At 40.7% G+C, this 9,998-nt stretch overlaps 1 long non-coding RNA gene across 2 annotated transcripts in view; it reads right to left on the bottom strand.

Moving 5' to 3' along the window:
- Window positions 1–2,603: 2,603 nt before the first annotated feature.
- The window catches only part of LOC140642269 (uncharacterized), a 38,629-nt gene continuing 31,234 nt past the window's right edge, over window positions 2,604–9,998 (bottom strand). For both annotated transcript variants that reach the window (XR_012038757.1, XR_012038758.1), the window contains exon 8: window positions 2,604–2,710. This is a non-coding gene — a long non-coding RNA (uncharacterized lncRNA). The remainder of the gene's footprint in view (window positions 2,711–9,998) is intronic.

The following is a 9,998-nucleotide window of genomic DNA, read 5'->3' as shown; positions in this document are numbered from 1 at the left end:
TCCTGATCACTGTTTCTTTTCTCTTGTCTTTCTCCTGGTCGCTCTTGTCTTGACTGTAATCCTCTCTTGCTCACTCTTTTCTTCCTGCATTTCTTTCTATTTTCCTCCAACATACTCTGACCTGATTCCAAAAAGATATTGGGAAATGTGCCAGCAGGAAAGAGATGATACAACCTAATTAGGATATTCATAAATCTAATAAAAACACTGTCTACAAAAGCAACATTTAGGGCAGTGCCCTGGACTAGCAAAAGGGCTTCTTACCTTATCCCTAAACCTGAAGGCATCAAGGTGGGGGTCTACAGAGGAGGGTTATGGGGAGGCAAGGGGGTCTGGAGACAGAGAAGTCCATGTAGAGAGGGGTGACTTGTGTGAGCTGAGAATCTCAGCAAGCATGGCCCAGGAAGCCCCCGATGTGGACAAAACAAAGGCATAAATAGCTAGACTCATGACCGGTGCTCCTTGCTATTTCCTGCTGGAGTGCCCCATTGTCAGGGCCTAGCTGTAAGCCAGAGGCAAGAGCATCATCATTAGTCCATACAGGCTAGCCTGTCTGGACACAGAGAATGGAAAAAGGTGGAAAGTAAAGTTGGAGAGATAAGTGGAAGTCACCCAGCCAGTGGTTTTAATTACACACATCCCCCCCAACACCATCACTCTATGTGATAAGTGTTAAATGATTATGAAAGGGGAGTCACCCCTTCAGTACTGGGACAGGAAATATATAAGATGAACCCGGAGCAACTTACAGTCCCAGAAAACAAGAAAGTACTCAGAACCACAATAACATTGACCCACAACGGTGGAGGTCTAACAAAACACAGGAGCCAATCGTTGCTCCCAATGACCGACACTAGAACCATCCTAGCCACAGAACGAAGTATTGCTGGATCATAATCCCAAGTACAAAATAAATATAGAGTCCATACTGATACTCAAAAAATGATTGCATGAATAATAAAAAAATAAATAAAAGAGAGAGACAAATGTCCCCTGTAGAAGAATTCCATAAAATTTAGTAGAATCTCCACCCTCAGAAAAGTAGAGCAAAACTCCCCACTCCTCGGGTGTGGACTGCACATGGTGCACTATCCCAAAGAATAGTGTATGGAAAGGGAGGGGAGGAGGGAGAGTAACTTTACAGTGGAGAAATCTGAACCCCCAGCTTGGTGCTTAAGTCAACATTAACGGCAGTAGGTCCCGTGGATAGCTTGTACCACCCTTGATATGATGTGATGAAAATGCCACTTTATATCTCTGGTGTTCCTCCCCCAAACCCATAACTTTGGTCTCACCATGAGGAAAATATCAGACAAACCACAGATGAAGAACAGTCTACTGAGTAACTGATCAGGAGCCATCAAAACTATAAGGGGTACAAAAAACAAGGAAAGTGAGAAATCGTCATAGCCAAGCAGAGCTCAGGAGGAAATGGGGTATACTGGATGGGTTCCTGGGACAGAAGAGAACATAAAGGAGAAACTAAGGAAATGGAAATAAAGTATCAACAAATATTAATAGTAACACATTAATCCAGGCTCATTAAATGTTAGCAAACCTACCATGCATATAACACATGTGCCAAGACTTTAATAACAGGGGAACTGGCTGTGGGGTGCATGGGGATTCTCTGTACTAAAGCTGTAATGTTTCTGCACATTTAAAACTGCCCAAAAGCTGAAGTTAAAAAAAAATCAGTCTGTGAAAATACAGATAGGAAAGCAAGACAGAAAAATCCAGGAGTGAGGCTGATGCCTGTAGTGAGTGCCATAATAAAGTTGGCGATCTTTACTGTTAATTCTGGTCATTCTGTTTTGGAAACTGGAGTTCTTCCATCACTAATCACAGTAATCAAGACTTTGAGTCTGCTGGATTCCTACAAGTGGGAATTTGGAAGCGTTAGCGAAAAATTCTACCCCTACAATCTCATTTTATCTGCCTGTACAGCTCCTTCTCCACTCACACAAATGTAATGTTGACACACACGTGCATTCTCAACAGACACACAAAGCCCTGCCAAATCTGTAGGAGGGAGAAGCAAAGATCACCGGTCTTCTACCGCAATCAACCCCATGACTCTCTCAAAATTTTTCAACTTCTTTTTATCTTCTTTCAACTACCCTTTTATCTCCTTTTTTAGCCTATAAAGTTATAGGGCCAGATGAACTTCTACTCTTCCTATCTCTAAAATTATTTTTCCAAAAGTAGCTGGGTAATTGATTTGGGTGAGGGAAGAAGCTCTCTCTCAAAGCTCCTTCTCAGCAATCGAAAAACAAAAATACAAGGTCAGTATCTTACTAGCATCCCATTGTTCCAGGACTAAAAGCATATTATGGCGGGGTGAGGACTTCTCCATCTGTGATCTCCTCCAAGATTCCCAGAAGACACATCCTGAAAGCACACTTGCTAGATGCTTGCATTTCTACCTATGACCAGAAAATTGAACAAAGTACCTAGCATTTGCACAGATTACTTTTGCATCGTGCATCAGATTCAGAGCTTTCAGGTTTTCCTAAGCCATCACAATAACAGCTAGTCTAGAGAATAACAAGAAAGTTAATTTTCAAAGGTAATTTTAATAGACCATATCTCTTTCATTCCCTCTGCCAAACTGCCTTTGAAATTCTTCATGACACTTTAATGATCTTGAATCGAAAAGAGGTGGTAATTCATAAATCCCTTCCGTTCTCTGGGCCTCGGCTTCCCCTTTCTGTAAAATAAAGAAATTGGATTAGATTATTTGTGGGAATAATTAAAAGGCCACTAGACCAACCACCTCTTTATTCATTGAATCCCTTGTATAAGACCTCTAGTAATGGATGCTTCTTAAATCTAAAATTCAAAGATGTAATCATTGATTTTAATTATTACATTTTGTCAGTTAAATGTTTACACGTAGCTCATAAAATGTCTGGTTACATAAATACGAAGCTGTGTTCACGATTTCAAAAACTCATCTGTATCTTTTCCAACATGGATGATTTTAGCACAATGCTGTGGTCTGAACACTTGTTTCCTCCAAATTCATATGTTTGAAGTTTTAACCCTCAAAATGATAGCATGAGGAGCTGGGTTTTTGGGAAGTGCTCAAGTCTTGAGGGTGGAGCCCCCGTGAATGGGATTAGGGCTTTATAAAAGAGGCTCCAGAGAGATCTCTAGCCCCTTCCCCATGTGAGGACCCAGTGAGAAGGCATTGGTTGTGAGCCAGGAAGAGAGCCCTCACTGGGCGGTGACCATGCTAACACCTTAATCTTGGACTTTCCAGCCTCCAGGTCTGTGAGAAATAAATGTCAGTAGTTTATAAACTACTTAAGCTCTGGTATTTTGTTATAGTAGCAGCCTGAATGGAATAAGACACATCACCTCCTATTTTCATCATTTTAGTACCAAAAATCTTTTACCCACTGTCATGGCACCGCAATTAATAAGGGCTCTTAACAAGTGGCTCCAAAAAAAGTGGAACTTATGGAATCCATTTTGAATTAGATGGAAGCTATGAAGCATTTTCCCAGAAATGATACTTATATGTAAATACACATTTAAAAGTACGTGAGCACACACATGCACACGCATGCACACACACACAATAAGTTCACGAACACATCTCCCCGAGGTCCACCTCTTTTTCCAAAGTACGTATGGATGTTAGTTTATGAAATCCTGATCTAAGGACTGATTATTGTTGAACTAGGGAGAGCGGTAGAATGTAGATTAATTCCCCCATCTGTTTCCAAGACTTTTAAGGGAGTCAGCCCATGCACAAATTAGTAGTTTTTTGACCAGATATTAAAAAAAACAATATGTGAAAAAAGAGAAATACAAAATAATGTATATAATATATATGAGAACTATAAGTAATTTTTAAATGGCCAAGTAAAATAATATTGCATGGATATGTATGCTTTAAAGTATAAAAATATACCGGAAGGACCAATACCAAATTTATGATAGTGGTTAGTCTTAATAAGGAAGAGACAGCAATTAAAGTAAATTAAATTATTATCTGTAATTCTTATTTCTTTACAAGAAGACAGCAGAAATTCAATACCTTGTTAACCTCCTGTTAATGCAGGAGGTTGGCCTTTGGGTATCCTTTGATCATTCTTTGTACTTCTTGGAGACTTTTTTGAATCTCCCACATGGTGCCCAATGCCCAGCCTAGCACAGCTACAGAGGGCCATTGTCAGGACCGGTTTTCATCTTTGCTACAGGAGGATGTTAGCAAGCTGACAACGGGAGGTCTGGGACAGGTCTTATTGGGAGGGACTGGTCAGCTGTATGGCCATTGAAGGGTATGTGGAAAGGACAGACCATATGTGTGTAAAAAAGGGTGCATATACTTTACTTTTCTGAGGAAGCAAAAGTACTCATCTGTGTTACTACTCCTTTGTTGCTTGCAATCCCCAACACCAGCCCCAAACTATCTGCCTGTCCCCCTCTGCCATCTCCCTGGTATAAGGCAATATAAAATATAATGACCTGGATGTAATCACTGTTTGCATACATTCTCTCAAAATAATTGACTGCCTACATAAAAATTAGCTCTTTGAAATGACAGCATGTGGTGTATTTTCATGCTTTATCAGTTTAATTCTCAATCACATCAAACCTAAAATACTGAAATTTTAATTTCTAAATAAAATAAAATTCTGAATAAATTTCAGGTAAAGAACAAATATAAGTAATCCAAATTTTCTAATTTCATCAGTGGAATAAATCTTTTTTTGCCTGATGTGCCTTTTGCCCTAAAATAAATTCTGAATAAATATTTTTTGATGAAAGAGTAAGTGACTTTAAAACACTGATAATTGTTATCTAACATATATTTTTAATCAGCTTTTGTGTTGATTAGGAATTTAAATGCCAAATTGCATGAGACTGATTTCATTTTTTTAAATGTATATTGAGTACCTACCATGTGGCAGTTACCGGTTAGCGGCTGGAATAGAATTAGTCAACGTGAAGACATATATAAAGTGATTTTTCTTTCCATGAGGCCATGATTAAAAATAAAACTAACCTTCTCTTCTAGAGTTAAATCAGATCTGATTTAAAATATGCTGTTTTAAAATGAATTATAAACTGTCAGAATTCATGGTTATAAAAAGGAATTTCCAGATATTTCTAATGACTTGGAATTTGTGTTTAATCTAACAAACCACACTGACTATTGAATTTGTGTGTCTGTGAATATAAAGATTTATTGTCCCTGGAGGTAATTATTGACCTCAACATCTTATCAGTCAATATTTACCTCTCGGGCCAATAAATCTTGATATAACCTCATGAAAGTCAATATCTGTTTAATAGTATACATGGAAATCTGTAATAGTTTGATTACAGGCTTCAATGTCATGCTGGCTGGTGCACCTCTTCACATCTAAGGGATACTGAATCATTTCTTTTTTCTTCTCAACATAGAACATTTCTGATTGCTATGATTCACTTGTTCTCCATCCAACATTGGGTTGGACATATTTATATCTTTGCTTAATTCTCTTTAGCATACAAGTTTTGCCTCTTCAATCAAATTGTAAGCCCCTGTGAAGCCAAAGACTATTTTAATGCTTTGTGGTTTCACTCTTTGCTCCTAGTACAGCTCTCCATCACTGTAAATAAAACAGTTTCCATGGATGGATATGTCTTTCAAAGCACACGTGGTCCCCCAGAGGTTACAAAATAAGTCATCGCCCTTCCAGCATGCACATCACAAAATATCTTCCAAAGCCAGAAAGAATCCAGTGTTATCACATGCCAAGACATCAGAAATGACTGTTTAATACTAAGCATGATGTTCCTTGTTCTGGAAAGTCAGAAAGTGGAAGCATGTAGGGTGGTAGTGTGTTCAAGTGTCGTGCTGTGACACTGGATAATACATAGCTAGCTTACATGGCACACTGGTTACTTAATGCCCAGGAAGTATTTATGACCAGATCCTTGAAGTGGAAAATATTGAAATCAGTTTAATTGTTTCATGGGTAGCTTCTAATACATTAAAAATGCTGGGGAAAGAAATCCCAGGCTACTTTAAAGAGTCCTTTCTATTGATTAAGCAAAAATGCAGGCCAAAAATTAGGTTGCATCAAAGGGGCTACATTTTCTGTAGTTCCTGATATCCTTAGCAGAGTTTCCACAGCATCCTACAGCTTAGACGGCACCACTGGGCTTCTAAAGGTATGAGTTGGGAAGCTCCACCACATTTCAGAGCCTCAGCTTGATTTCTGTGTTAATAACTATTTGCCTTTGTAAACCTGCCTGCAGTGGTAGTTCAGAAACCAAATGTATCTTCAGCCTATGGTGTCTTGCACACTGCCCAACAGCATGCAGTCCAGGCCTCCTGGAGCAGCGAACAGGGGGGAGACTCATGTGGACATGATTGGTGGGCTTCCTCATTGCCCATTCAGATTCAGATCTCAAGAGCCCCTGAGATCTAACAGGATTAATGTCATCACTGAGGAAGGTGCCTGACCCTTGAACTGTGCACCTTTTGTGAAGTGTGGTTTAAAAAGTGCTAAGTCCTCTCCTGATTTGATCATAGGCCAGGATATAAAAGTAATATGAGATGACAAAGCATCATCTTCTGCCCTGTATTACCAGCTCAATGGCTGCGGTCAGTAGCAGCATTAACTCTTCCTCTGGCACTGGGTGCAGAGGTTGAGCAGGGGTGGGGAAGACTGGGGTCTGACCCTGCTGTGGACCAGGATTGATTGCAAGAGACACTGGACTTGAACCAGTTTGCACAGACATGTGCAAGAGGCCAACCCTTTCCCATGACCAGTCTTAAATAAGATATTTTTTTACCCCCTCTGTCTATGCTACAAACCCAAAGGATGTTCCTGAGCATAATACTCAAGCCCATCAACAACCCTTACCACTTAAACCTCTAAGATGTCTGAGGCCATGTACTGACATAGTCACAGAGGACACTAGGCATGGTTAGAAATGGCTGGGTCGCTGCACCTTGCAATCATTTGTAAGATCAAGCTAGGATATATACACTTTCCCAGAAAATGTCATAAGACCAGCATCAGCAGTCTTTTTGGAAACACCACCTCTAAATCTCTTCTAGTGGCTTTGGAACCTCTATGATCCTAAAATTAAGAAAAACCTTCACACACAATTTACTCAACACCCAGCCAAGAGATAACAATGTCGACAGGTTGGTGTCTGCCCTGTTTGAGGCATGGGCTACATTCCAGATATTTCAATTGCTTAAGAGAATCTGAGTGGAGGAAAAAAAATATTCTCTGCAACTATGTTGATCCAAACCATCCCCCACACCTAACTCTGGTGTTGCTAAGACACAGATGTGAGAAGGGAGAAGCCTTAGGTTTATTCAAGGCTTGTATACACTGGTTTAGGACAAGCACTGAGTGGGTGCAATTTGTCTTGATTTGGCTGTTCCAGGGTTCAATTCCTCTGTCACATTAAGGGCCATTGTATCCCATGTGAGACAGTCCAGCATCATATTTGCTGAGAAGGGAAGGGTCCATGTCTGATGACTTATATCTGAATATCTTAAGTCTTGACTACAATCAGAGTCAGCTGCAGTGGGTCATCTAATGCCTCTGCCATGACTCCAAAGTCTGCCTTGAAGATTCTGATGTTTCAGCTAACAACCAAAGGTCATCCCTTTGGGCTGATGTTTTACTATCCAAATCTCAAAGGATATAACATAATTCTTAGGTTCCTCTCATTTCTGTCATCCTGAGAGTATATTCTTTAACTCTTTCTTTCATCAATACTACCCAAATTGTCACCACTATGTCCAATGTATTGGTCATGAAAAATGTACAAATGCAATTTCCAATTTTAAGAGTTTTGCCATATGGATTCAGGGGAAAAAAAATGTGCTGGTATGACCAGATAAGTCAGTGGATATATTTTTTAAAAAGATTTATTTATTTATTCATGTGAGACAGACAGACAGAGAGAGAGAGAGAGAGGCAGAGGGAGAAGAGGCTCCAATCAGGAAGCCTGGCACCCTGGGATCACATCCTGGGCCAAAGGCAGACGCTCAACCACTGAACCACCCAGGTGTCCCTAAATCAGTGGATTTAATGATGAATCAAAGCCACAAAAATATGAAATGTTTTAAGATGGGGTTGGCCTATGTGTCTAATTAGTGTTGGGGTATCTGAATTTGTTCAGGACTATTAATGTTTCAAATACCAATACCCCAATCTAAGCTATTCAAAGGTACTCACATCAGGCCTCATTTCTTTCTCCATACAACACAGCAACAAAATATTTTTAGATAGCGAATCTGATTGTGTTAATCACCCTCACCCCAGTCTATTTGGAGGACCTTGAGGGAAATAGATTTGATTGGGTAAGGCAGAGCTGGAGATCATTCTAGGAGGGAAACACTTTGTGAACAAAGTCAAGGAAACCTGTGGAAGCATATGATACTTTTAGGAGAAGATGCAAGATTCACATTAGAAACTAACAGATAGAAGGTTGAAAATGTAACTATAGCAAGTTATATTTTCCAGAGATGGGCACAAGAGCATTTCCCATTCCCTGTGCTCTTCTGCAATGTCTACTGTGGTGATCTTACGATGCCTCCACTATGGGGGCAGATAGCTTGTCTCAAGGAACTGCACTCAGAGACTTTGATGCGTCAAGCTTCCTCTCCATCTAGTCAATGAGACCTTGAGTTGATGCTGTAATGAGATAAGACTTTGGGGGTGTTTGTGCATTTTGTATGAATATGAATGGTTGTGGCCAAAGGATGGACTGTGGTAGATTTTATTCTCTGAAGATGACAATATCAATACCCCCCATCCCACAATGTAATATAGACAGTGCCACCATCAAATAATGGGGCGTATGTCCCTTACTGTGGAATGTGAACAGAACTTTGGGACTGCCATGACTGATAAAGTACAGAAGACTTCTGAGGCTACTTCATAAAAGTTCATGCAGCCTCTGTCCAGATTTCTTGAAACACTCTCTGTCTATAAAATCCCTATTACAACACTCCATCTCGGAACCCAACTACCTTGTTGAGAAAAAGCCCAAGCCAAATGGAGAACCCACATGGAAATGCTCAAGCCAACACTCCCAGATGAACTGAGCCTCTCATTCATCCCAGTCCAGGTACCAGACATGTGGGTGAGCAAGCCTCCAGAAGATTCCAGCCACAGACATTTGAATCTCCCCAGCTGAGGCTCCAGACTTCCAAAGTGGCAGACATGTGGCCTGGCTGTTGTGCAATCTTAATTTCTGAGGCACAGGTTCCATGAGCACAAGGGAGGAGTGGTTGTTTCATGCTGTTAAGTTTGGGGTGGTTTGTGTGCAGCAATGAATGGTGGGAATGATAAAATCAAATTGTGGAAGCTTGCCTACCAGCCTGAGGAATGTTAATTTCACCCTACAGGACAATGATTTTCTTTTTTTTTTTTCTTTTTTTTTTATGATAGTCACAGAGAGAGAGAGAGAGGCAGAGACACAAGCAGAGGGAGAAGCAGGCTCCATGCACTGGGAGCCCGACGTGGGATTCGATCCCGGGTCTCCAGGATCGTGCCCTGGGCCAAAGGCAGGCGCCAAACCGCTGCGCCACCCAGGGATCCCAGGACAATGATTTTCTAACTCTGGTCCACAGAGAACCTCAGCAGCCTTGAGTGGGGCAGGGTGGGGAAGGGAAGATGGAGTATTTGGGGTGCACATCCATCTGCTTCTACCACGTGTGTCTGCTTTATATGCTGGGCTTCCATGTGAGGTTTTGCTTGCAGGCTACCATGTCAAAAATAATAGAATATAGATATTAGTGTCTATAAACCAATAGATAAGTAGATAAAGTCATGATCTTAAAACAGAATAGCTTCTCGTGGACACAGTGCTGGTGGTGTAATGGTTCGATGGTCTTTCCAGGTATATGATGCCATGTGCACAGTTACCACTGTGATGCCAGATTCAGTTTGGGTCATTCTAGTAATATCTTAGCACTCATTGCTCTCCGGTCAGGCCTATGCTACTCTAACAGACTGTATGTT

The sequence above is a fragment of the Canis lupus genome, chromosome 11 (genome assembly GCF_048164855.1).
Source record: "Canis lupus baileyi chromosome 11, mCanLup2.hap1, whole genome shotgun sequence".
In the NCBI taxonomy this organism is placed as follows: Eukaryota; Metazoa; Chordata; class Mammalia; order Carnivora; family Canidae; genus Canis; species Canis lupus.
This window is presented reverse-complemented; position numbering and strand designations above follow the sequence as displayed.